Here is an 11,894-nt window from a genome sequence, read left to right on the forward strand (position 1 = left end):
AAATAACCCTTTTCCCTTCCTTCCCGAGAATCCCTCTTACTTTTTTCCCTTATATTAACAGCTAGCTTTGTAGATGTAAAGCTGGTTTCATTTGCATATTTCTTATAAGAGAAGTATTCATATATGAATACTTTCAATACCATGAGGTACATTTTCAGATATTCTACTGTGAACTTTACGTAATTTTCACAAACAGCATTTAATACGACTTATATAGAAAGAAACGAACAATTATGAATGACTGTGAAAACCTCACGCAGTTATGAAATAGAGTAAAACAAAATATTTCACATATTTAAACATTTTTACATTTTTATAACATTTTTTTAACATTTTTCCCTCCTTCTTTGCATTTTTTAACATGTTCATTTATTTTTGATTTGATTTTTGCACTTTGCATTCCTTTTTTTAACTTTGAAAGTAACCGAAAAAAAATGGTCAGAACTTTTTTTTTAACATTCACTGAGTCAGTGAAAAGTTAAAGGTGTACAAAAAATCAAATGACATCAAAATTTATTCACAGTTGCTGGGATAAGAAATAATAAATACTTAAATTATACATGTGTTGAGAAGGTAAAAATTTTCATTGCGAATTAATAGATATTTTCATGAAATATCATTGAATCAGTTCAATCAAACCAATCTGTTAATTGTTAAATTTTAAGTCAAGGGCAAGAATGGGAAGAATTTCTTCTACAATACAATACTCTTATGATTCAATACCCTTTAGTTTTCAATAGAATGATCTATTTTTTTTATATTTTAAAGAACTACTCTATAAAAAAATTTTATTCTACGGTATCATTAAAAATACGTTTACGATATAATTTTTTCGATAAAACTAGTCAAGTTTACCAGAGAGCTTTTGTTTTGATAGCTAAATAAAGCCTAATAAGCACAATAAATAGTTTTATGTCGCAAATACATTTTATGACAAGTTTTATAAAAATTATAAAAAAACAGGTTTGGGAAGAATACTTGTATTTTATATTGCATTTTTCTAGTTTTTAGCCTTTGTGCTGACGAGAGTACTTTTTTATAGTATTTAAAAGAAAAACGTGGCTGCTTTCTACGAAAACTTTCTGCTTACTTCGCTTTTTTTCCTTCAATTTTATTTATTACAAATATTTCTTCTCATAATCAATCGCATATTAGTTAATAAATTTTCTTACGAAATATTTTCAGAGCAAATCAATTCAGGTACATACTTTAATAACCGAAAATAATATTTTTTAGCCGATTCCTCCAGATCTATCGCAATCATACTTCAGTACTGAAATTGTAAAGCCGCCTTCGGCCATTAATTTAAAACACGCACGATTCAGCTTTACAAAAATTATAATGACAGTTCACCAGAGATTTATTGTATTCGAAATCGTATTTTTAAAAGATTTCCATTTACTTCTAAATAATGATACGAGAAGTTATCATTTCGAAGAAAATAAGAAATATTTTTATTCGAACAAGGTTGTTTTCTATACGCTTCTCAATCAACTAAAATCTTTTGTTCGATATTTCTAAAAGAAAAATTGAATAAAATAAAATATATCTGAAATACTTTTAAGCAAGATATTTCAGTAGGTTTGTAGGATATTTGGGAAAAAAGCGGAAATAAAATAGGTGATGCAAGAAAGTGAGAAATGATCCAAATAGAGGTACATGATAGCGCATTCTTGCTTGGGCTTTCAACTCTGCGATGGATTCATTTTTCAATTTGATTTGTGGCCCAATGACAACACCATATGGCGTAGAAATATATTTAATATACTTATATTTTAGCTTACAGCTCTTATAGATGTGTGTGAACTATACTTATATTTCATTTTATTAGTATTTATGGGATTATAAAATAGTTAACGGGACAAAGCTATCGATAAGAGATGTCAGTCATATTAATAAATTTAAAACACTGCTTAAATATATATTTTTTTTGTTTTTTCTTTCAGATTCATTTAGTTCGATTCACATGATTTTTTTGTATCGCAAGACTAATTTTATTTATTGCAAACTAATTAGTACAAATTAATTTAATTAATTTCAAATTTTAGCACGTCATTTGCGTTCCACTGTTTTAATTATGCATCACTTTCGTTTCTGAAATATATAATTTTAATTTAAAAATACTAAACTTGGTTAAAAACATTTATCAACTAATTCAAAGAAACAATTCAATTTTTAGTTATATTTTGTTTCGAAATAGTGCTTAATAATTTTAAACATGCTCACTTTAAAGAAAAACAACATATTTTTGAATATTTTAATTCTGTTATAATTATAGTTGATTAGCTGTTATAAACAACAAAAAAGTAGAAACACTGAATAGCGCGCGAAAAGAAAAAACGAAACACTCCGAATAGCTTTTAATCTAATGATTGAAATTTCACGACCAAGGATTCAAACTTTTATTATTAGTTTAGTACATTTGAACCCAATTGTTTAGTCAGGAGAGCGGTCCATAATTCGGAACCTTGAATGTATTTTTCTTTTGTACTTCTCTATAGTTCGAGAACTTAACCGATGACTTTTTACACATAGTTAAATAAATTCATTTATCCAAATATATACAAAAATTATCTAATTAATAAATATTCACTGCTTAATTTTTAAAAAAAAGTGAAAAAAATTAAATACAAGGTATACAATTTTTGAAAAATTTTCAAGAATATAACTTTATATGGCAAAATACTGAATTTCAGTGAAATCGGTTAAAAAGTTTCGGAGAATACGAATTTTAAATTATTAGATATTTCTAAAATTCTCTCTTCCAAAAGTTTTACATTTTGAGGGTAAAAAACCCAAATCCCTGAAAAAGAGGTATGTTTCTTCAGAAAAAAAAACACTTTCGCGTCTGGTTTCATGTCGTGATGTCGCCAGCTGTAACTAATTAGCATATTTGAAAGTATCTCCTTGAACGATACAGAATGAGTCCTCGTAGGCGAAAACTAGATTAATAGATCAAAAGTTATCCAGAGTGGTTCATTTGCTTTCACACTGTAGATTCAGAAGAATAAAAAAATACATTACAGAAATATATGGATATACTATTGGAAAATATGTGGCTGGGTGGCGCAGTTGGTTTGTCGTCGGCCTTCTGAGCCCAAGTTTGCGGGTTCTATCTCCGGCCCAGACATCGCGGATTTTCGGGATGCAGAAAATCCTCAGCGGCCATGTCGTATGATTATGCGGCATGTAAAAGATCCCTGGAGTGCCTTATTGGCTCTTGGCATTTCTGGCAAAATTAAATTCCTAGTGCACCTTAGCATCCAAATAGAGTCTCGATGCTGCCATCTCGTGTGGCAGAAACTAGACGTACAAATTAACATGACCGACGGTATCTCACCCATTGTGGTGGTCCTGAAGGAGTGGATACCACCTCTGGAGAACGCACTAGATCTGCTTATCGGCAAGACCGATTGTGCAGCTCATTGGAAACAAACAAAAAAAAACTATTGGAAAATATTATTGTTATTGGTATTATAAAATGTTACAGTTATTACAACAATTAAATTCATTGATCAATAAGATTCATCCTCAATCTATGAAATCCATCAAGACCAATCCAATTGTTTTAAAAGCTATGAAGAATAATTGAAACAAAAAGGTTAGTATTTATTTCTTTAAAGTTGGAACAGCAAATCATATTGAATTTTGAAATAGATATAAGATAGTTTCTTGTCTTAAGTTTCAGAAATTACTCATTCAAACTTATAAATTTTATCAAATGAATATGCTACACTATTTTAAAAGATAATTAAACTAAGTCCTTTATCTTGAGTTTAGCTAAAGTACCAGGTCAATTTTTGAAAATTTACGGATAATGTGCTCACATAATTAAGCACATTTTAATATTTGTCGAAACAAAAATATTAGTAAATATCTATAAAATATTAGTATATACCTTTAAAATATAGCTAATTATATGCACATTTGCGTAAGTTAAAAATAGTCAAGACTTCAAATTAAAAATCTTAACAGAAAAGTAATGCTAGATTTTAGTTGAACCTACACTGAGAAAAAATATTGTAAAAAACAGAAAATGGTACAACTTACAGTGTTGTGTGTATTAAAATGCTCGGCGTTTTGACAGAAGCGTTTTAGTTATACATTTTTAAAAGCAACAATGAAATACAGTTTCATGACGTATGACAAAATTTCAAAAATGTGGTTAACCTTGGTAATTTTATCATGATACCTTAAGACATGACGTAGAAATCTTTTTTTTAGTTATATTTACCCTTTCAATTTTATTTGCTGATTGTGTGATAATAAAAACTATAATTTTGCAAACCGGAATTTCCTGTAAGCCGTTACCAAAGGAACGGTAAAATTATCAAATGAATGTTTCAACTACATATTTTGATAATATTAATCAGAATTAAGAGTGCGTGTTTTTTTTCAGAAAAATTTTATTTCCATATTCTATGATAATTTTACCAGCATTTTTTCTCATTGACCCGTTGTTCTTTTTTGGTCGCAGCAATTTTGTATTTTTGAAGCCGTTTAAAGATATGTTTAATTTTTATTTTTTTAACTACAATTTAATTTTCTTGTTTATTAATAATATATAGCTTCTTTGAAACCAATGAAAATCTAAAAAAAAATAATCATCTTTAAAAGCAAAAGAAAATGTATTTAATTATTTTATTTTACATGAAATGCCGAAACGACGTGTTCTTTCAAATAAATAATTTCACAATCGTATATAATATTGAAATCATATTCTCGACATTGAGAAATATTTTCTAATCCAAAAAATAATAAAATCATCTGCAAAACATATTATGCGTCATTCGGAAAAGAAAACCTAAAATCAAGTTTATTTTTCGGCAAAAATAATGAAAAAGTATTAGGAATTAATATAAAAAACTACGCATTTCTTCTTTTGAAATGAATTTCATCTTATTATGAAAGTATACCAATTACAATAATAAATTTAATGGATGAGAATATAATATTTATGTTTTTAACTAAAAGAAAAGAGTAATAATGTATCACAAAAGTGAAATAAAGTAATTAAAAAACCTAAATTTCAAATAATACTTTATTTTGCATAAAAAATTTATTTAACAACAAAACTTTTTGCTAAAATTTGTTTTGAGTATTCGAGTTTTAACTAAAAATAAACAAAAATTACCACTTCAAAGTAAAAGAAACACAACGAGAATAAAAAGCAATGAATTAGAAGAAAATTAATTTATTACTTAAAAGCAACGAAATAATAAAATAAATCTTTCTAAACACTAACAGCAACTAATTAGTGGTGATTTTTTAAACTTAACTTGCTGTTTTTTTAAATTAGTACTTTAAAAAGTAGAATAGTTGAAATAGAAATTCGCATTAGCAGGGTCTTCGCATATTTAATTTACAAATTAATTTCATTAACGTTATTTTTAAAGTTTTACTGGAAAAGAAATACTATGTTTTCTTCTTTTTTTAACAAAGCACTGTTATTTCATTTGCGAGAAATTACTTCATATTATTATTTTAATATTGGTTTTTCTAGGGTTTCAATTAAAAAAGATATGATAGCTAATATCTTATAAACTTGTAAAAAACTAAGCAAAATAAGATTTCTAAACCAAATGATTACTACAACTGCATAAAATAATTTTAGCATAAATATAAATATTTGCACTAGTTAAAAAAATATAAGAGATTAGAAGTGCCTATTAATTGAAAATTCTTAATTTATCTGATATCAATCTTTACTAATCTGGTCAATAGAATCATTAAATGTTTTTCATTATAAAATCATTAAATTAAATTTTCATTAAATTCTTTTCATTATAAAATCATTAAATTAAATTTTCATTAAATGTTTTTCATTATAAAGTCATTAAATTAAACTTTCATTAAATGTAATCATTATAAAATAATTTTCAAGCAAAATTTTAATTATAACAAGGAGAAAATGGCCCAAACAGATCGTTAAAAATGTTTCAAAGATACTAAACTTGGAAACAGCAAGCTCTTCTGTCGATTTATGCATTTTCATAGAGAAGGTGAATTTATTTAAAAAAAGTAGAATAACCATAAATTATTAGGAACTCCATTATCAAGGGGTACTGGCCTTCCACCAAATACTCTGAAGCTTGGGGGTAGTGGGAACAATATCTCTCTGCCGTCTTCCACAGTTTTGTGCAATTTGATCTTCAATTTATTAAAATACAAGCCATTCATTGCATTAAACATGCGAGCCTGCACATGTATCTAAACAAAAATTTATTTATTTATTGTTACGCATCTGGATATACTGTGGAATTAGAGCCCGCTCCCTTCATTTAAAGTAGCGTTTTGACTGCTCGGTCTGGGAGGTCTCTGCAAAACGACTGATTTAAACGAGATACTTTTCTAAATATTTATTTATTATTTCAAATACATATACATGTTTGTGTGCCCGATGCAAATTACAATTTATCATTAGACTTCATAAAATTGAAAAACATATATTGTGTTGTGGATAATGCCTTAGCTAACGCGTATTCAAAGTAACCAGTAAAGTTTGGTGTAGGTAATGGAATTACAGACAAATACTCGTAAACTAAATAGCATTTACATAACATACCCGGAACTAAACTCGGTTGCATAAATCAAAACAATAAACATTTAATGGCGTCTACAATACAGAGCCCTTGAAGAATTGTAACAAAACAACAGTTACCAGCATTAGTTTAAGAGACGCATTTGGCCAGAACTTAAGACCCTTCAGAGGTATCTTCGTGGTGTTAAATTCCCAGTAGTAAGCCTGCCCAATACCTAAGCCAAGTACTCGAGAATAGACCAGTCTCAGTAGGGTATCAATGCTAGTAAGACCGTTTCGAATTGAACGCTCGGGATATAATTATTCAGCTAGCGTTTCTGCTAGCTTATCCTGGATTCGCATCTATTACTCAACTAGTTGAATGTTCACCTACAAAATTTATACTAAATATACAACAAACATTTCCTTCAAATCAGCCATACAAAAAACAAGTCACTTATTGCGATTATGACTTATTGTGATTAAGACTTATGCTTATTCAAAGAAACCAATAAATATCAGTAGAGATAATACAATTTCAAACAAACACCCACAATAACCCTTTGAAAATCTGATGAATTGAAATAAGATGAACTCTGTAAAACAAATCAATGAACATTTATGGGCGGAAACGCATTTGGCCAGAGCATCAATCTCTTCAGTGATACCTCCGTTTAGTTAAATCCCCAGTATTAATCCTGTCTATTCCCTTATCCAAATATTCGAGACCAGACTTACCTCAGATGGGTATTAATAAAAATGAGAGTTTTTTTTTAAAGCAACACCTGCTTTCCGTTCTCCTGGCACTTCAGCATCACTTTCATGAACGTGGAACGGAAATCTGCAAAGATAACTAAAATACAAATAGCATCCTACAGTATGAGAGCTTAACTAAATAATCGGCAAAGCCCTTTATTGAGGATAAAAAAGAACTATACAGTCGCAGTTATGGCATTGTTAAGAGCTTTCAGCTAATTAATGATCACGCTCACTTGATATTAAAATCCAATATCAAAGTTTTTAATGCACCAAACCCAATACATACAACACAAGTTAGAGAACGGCATTACGAACGACATTACAAGGTAACGCGGAGGTAACGGGTTACCATTACCATGGAAAAATCTTTGTGATGTCATTTTCAATTTTGTTCAATATGTTGTTCGAAGTGACAAGGGTTTATAAGTTGAACTTTTTAAAGAATTAATCAAGAATGTATTAGAATATGTAACAATAAAAAGAGGCATTCATTGCTACAATGGGATTCGAATCAGCTTCTTCCTTGCTTTCAATATAGGACATGTCAGCTTGCTGCGTAACATATAAGTTATTAATTTATTTCAACGTTATCCAGGAACTTGTATATTTACAAATATGACTTTTTTATAGTCGTAAAAGTTAGTAAATGCTGGCTTATAGCACACATAGAAATGAAAACAACTAACTAACCAAACCAAAATTAACAAGTTTTTATTAGATAAAACAGAGGTTATAAAACTGAACATTTTTGCATTTTCTTAAATTATAATAATACTGTGAAATTACCAATTGTTTTGGTAAATTTTTCAAATTTTACTTCATTTTCTATCAAACAGCAGGGTTATAAATCTATATTCTGTAGTTAATTTTACCAAAAGTGATTACTAAAGTGTGACGGTGAAAGTGCTGCTAGTTTACAAACATAAAACAGTTACTTCGCGAGTATATAAAATTGTACCTTCTAAACCTATGAAAAGTTGCATAAGTCTTAAATTGTAAGTCAGAACTAAGTCTTAAATTGTTTAAACGAAAAACTAAAAAGAATTTTCTAATTGGTTAAGCGTTAGCCATTGTTAAAAACTTAACTATAGACAATTCACAATTTTTCATATATTTTAAAAATACCAATTTACCAATTTATAGCTGCATTTGGTTGAAAATATTTTATTGCACGAATTTAAATATTTAGTTATTTTATACTAGCTATGTCAATTTAATGAAAATAATATGAATTTAATGAATATAAATTCAATGAAAAACAGTTTTAATTTCAAAGTTGTCTGATAGCGCGGACTTTTTTTATTTATATTAATTCTTTTAAAACATGTTTCTAAAATATTAAACATTTAAAATAAACTGTTATTAAATAGAAAAATATATTAATGTATTCACAGGTAAAATTAATGAGAAGGTGGTGCTACTTCGTTCAATTAATATGTACTACTGGTGTTATGGTAATTGGTGCCGTTTTGATAAGAATTCGACTTCGGGTTTTCCGTAATATCAGAAAACACTTTTTCCAAAGATAGAAAGGCTAGCTCATTAATATTTTAATGAATTAGAATAAAAAAGACTTTTTCAACCACTACTTGTAAATATTCTAACAGTGAAGTAGACGTCAGATAGAGATATAGTCGGCATTAGTTGGCTGCTATTGACAAATGTATTTCATACGAAACATAAATGTTGAAGAGTTATGTAATAAGTACCATATATACTAATATAGGTTTAAAATAATGAGTTGGCTGCGAGCAATAGCATCATGCCAAGTGATGCCAAATACATTTTATCTTTAATACAATGGCATAAACTACAAAAAATGAGCTGTGCTTACTTTAATAAAGTAAAGATACCAAATGATATTAAATTAAAAAAATGAAATTATTTCAGCTATATTTATTGAAAAACTTAGTTTAATGACCAGGTTAGTTACATTTCAAAAACGAAAAAAAAAAGTTTCATCCAAACTACTTTGTTGTCAATTTATTAGGAGATGCGACTTATAACTCTTTGCTTTGTTTTTATTTACTGACTATTTTGAAATAAAAATCATGCAAACATACTAAAAACTAATTTGGATTAGTAATGTTAAGATTAAAGTGATGGCAGACACAGTTCTGTTGCATTAAACGTATCCATACTGAAGCAACCCCTTTATGTTATTTTCTCTAATTCATTAATTCCCCTGAAATAAAAATTTTACCTGGTTCTTTCTTTAAAGCTCTTCAATTATGTCGGTATATGCCTTTCAGTTTAGAACATGATTTCTTAGCGTTTTTCAGTACAAATTTATTGATTCTTTATCTTTTTTATTCATCCCGTGCGAAGAACGGGTATTCAGCTAGCTTTTTATATACATATTAAAATGATATATATATTTTTACATCAATAAAGAACTATAAACCGAAAAAAATAGGGTAACTAGTAGCACTAAAAAATATTAAACGGGAGTACATAAAACTGCACCTTCGAAACCTATGAAAGGTTACCAATAACAACAATATATTTCAATATTTTCGAATTATTTGAACTTTCTATAGAATAAACAGACTTCCATGAAATAAAAGAATAAATACAAAATGTCGAATGGTAATGTATGAGCTTTCTAACTTAAGAGAAAGCTAAACATTCAACCTAAAAGTTTATTTGATTCCGCTGAGTTTGAACTTTTCAGTTATTTCCAAAGGTTCTTTCCTGCTATTTATTTACTTTCTCCTTTTGTCTTTTTTTTATTCTTTTTGGAAAATATTGTATAAGAGAAAGGAAATGTAAAGATATACTTGATCTCTAAGATGTATAACTTCGTTTCAAGAGTTCTTTACTTTCTTTCAATCCGAATAAGTTTTTCTTTGACAAAAACCATTCTTTAAATCTTTTAAGCCATCAACTTTTCGTATCCTTCTAGGGTTTAATTCTGTTTCATTAATTTTAGGAATTGCTCTTTAGATTTCCTAAAACCTATTCTCTTTATGTCTCAGACGAAGAACAAATCTTTCAGATTATTAATAGTATTTGGATAAGTACTCGTAACTCTATATATTACACAAAAAGACCGAAAAATACCAAACCTAATTTATGTATAGTATATATATCTAAATTGATAATGTCTATGCTATAACTAGAGATCTCTGCCCGCATTTCATTTTGGTCATTAAACCTCGGGATCTACACAATCGTTTTTTGTTTCTTGATGCTGAACTTTTATGTCTAAATTAAAATGTATTTAGTTGAAAGGTCCTAATATGCATCATTGTATTTACTTGGATTTGATTTCACAGATTCAGCTCCCGATTCCGCTAGGATAAAATTTAAACTTAACAAATATAAGTAAACCACAACTTTAGGTTTTTTTCCCCACCTATAATTGCAAATAATCTTGAATGGGTTCATGGTAAGTTCAGAATGATATTAAAATTTTAGGACTTGAGCGTGATAAGCTATCAACGAAAATAAAGAGTCCTATCTCTTAAAATATTGTTATAAAGTACTAAAAATAGCTTAAAAATCCTGCTATTTATTAAATTTTTTATATAATTTACATTTTAAAAAAACAAGACGACCATTTTGACCAAACAAAGAATTAATTTATTTTCTTTCTTTTCCATTTTATTGAAGTTTCTGTTTTACTGATATGGTGATCTATGGAGAAGGCGATATAATTTTGAAATTGCAAGACTATTTAGAGAAAAAGATATAATAAATTATGTAAAGGCAAAGAGAATCTAATGGCTAGGCCACCTTGAAGGAATAGAGGAAAACAGAGGTACTAAGAAAATATTCAAGGGGCAGTGCTAGGGCCAGAAGAAAAGAGGAAGGCCGGCCAAGAGATGGTTAGACGAGGTGGAAAAAGACCTAAAGACTCTAGAAGTCCGAACTGGAAACAAAGAGCAAAAAAAAACAGGCTACTTAGGAGGAAAATTGTTAGTGAGGCCATGGTCAAACATGGACTGTAATTCCAGGGAGTTAGTTAATTAATAAGTTTTACTGATGTGTAAATGATCTCTTAAAATTTGATTTCCTTGGAACTATTCGGAAGAAAAAAAATATCTTCTGTATTTTACCAGACAAAATAAAATTCATTAAAATAAAATTTGTATACCTTAAAATTCAAAATTCTTTCAAACATATTTCAATAAAATGAACGAGCACAAAAAAATATTGTAAATTATTTTTGACATATTTTATTTATTATTAATTTATTTACTTTATTTTTTTGGTAAACTAATTTTATAAGAAACCTTGAGAAAAAAACTTTTCGAATCACATCAAAAACTTCTTGAGGTATGGTAAAATACATTAAGTAACATTAAGGTGTAAAGTTAAAATTAAGTTCAATAGAGGTGTCCAAACTTTGGACCTGATCAAACCATTATGGCCATATTTTCAATATTGCTTCTATCCCTAAAATTTTGAGGGTTCGAAGTCAAATTTCGTCAAAAAAAAGTTATGTTTATTCAGAGAAAGTACGTTTTACTGACTCATTTTGTAACATATTGGATATATTTATTTACGTTATGTTACAAAATTTTATATTATACAAATGTGCAATATGTTATATATACACAATATATATATATATATATATATATATATATATATACATATATATACAATT

The 11,894-nt window shown here is 28.1% G+C and overlaps 1 protein-coding gene across 2 annotated transcripts in view; it reads right to left on the bottom strand.

Annotated features, from left to right (window-relative positions):
- Window positions 1–11,894, bottom strand: part of LOC107443646 (uncharacterized) — a 44,283-nt gene that overhangs the window by 17,806 nt on the left and 14,583 nt on the right. The window contains exon 1 of one of the 2 annotated variants that reach the window (XM_016057590.3): window positions 7,259–7,411. The exons of the other annotated variant lie outside the window; for it this stretch is intronic. The gene's annotated coding sequence lies outside the window, so the exon portion shown is untranslated. Of the gene's footprint in view, window positions 1–7,258; window positions 7,412–11,894 lie in introns of those variants that run through there. 2 annotated transcript variants of the gene reach the window in all.

This window comes from Parasteatoda tepidariorum, chromosome 5 (assembly GCF_043381705.1).
Source record: "Parasteatoda tepidariorum isolate YZ-2023 chromosome 5, CAS_Ptep_4.0, whole genome shotgun sequence".
NCBI lineage: Eukaryota > Metazoa > Arthropoda > Arachnida > Araneae > Theridiidae > Parasteatoda > Parasteatoda tepidariorum.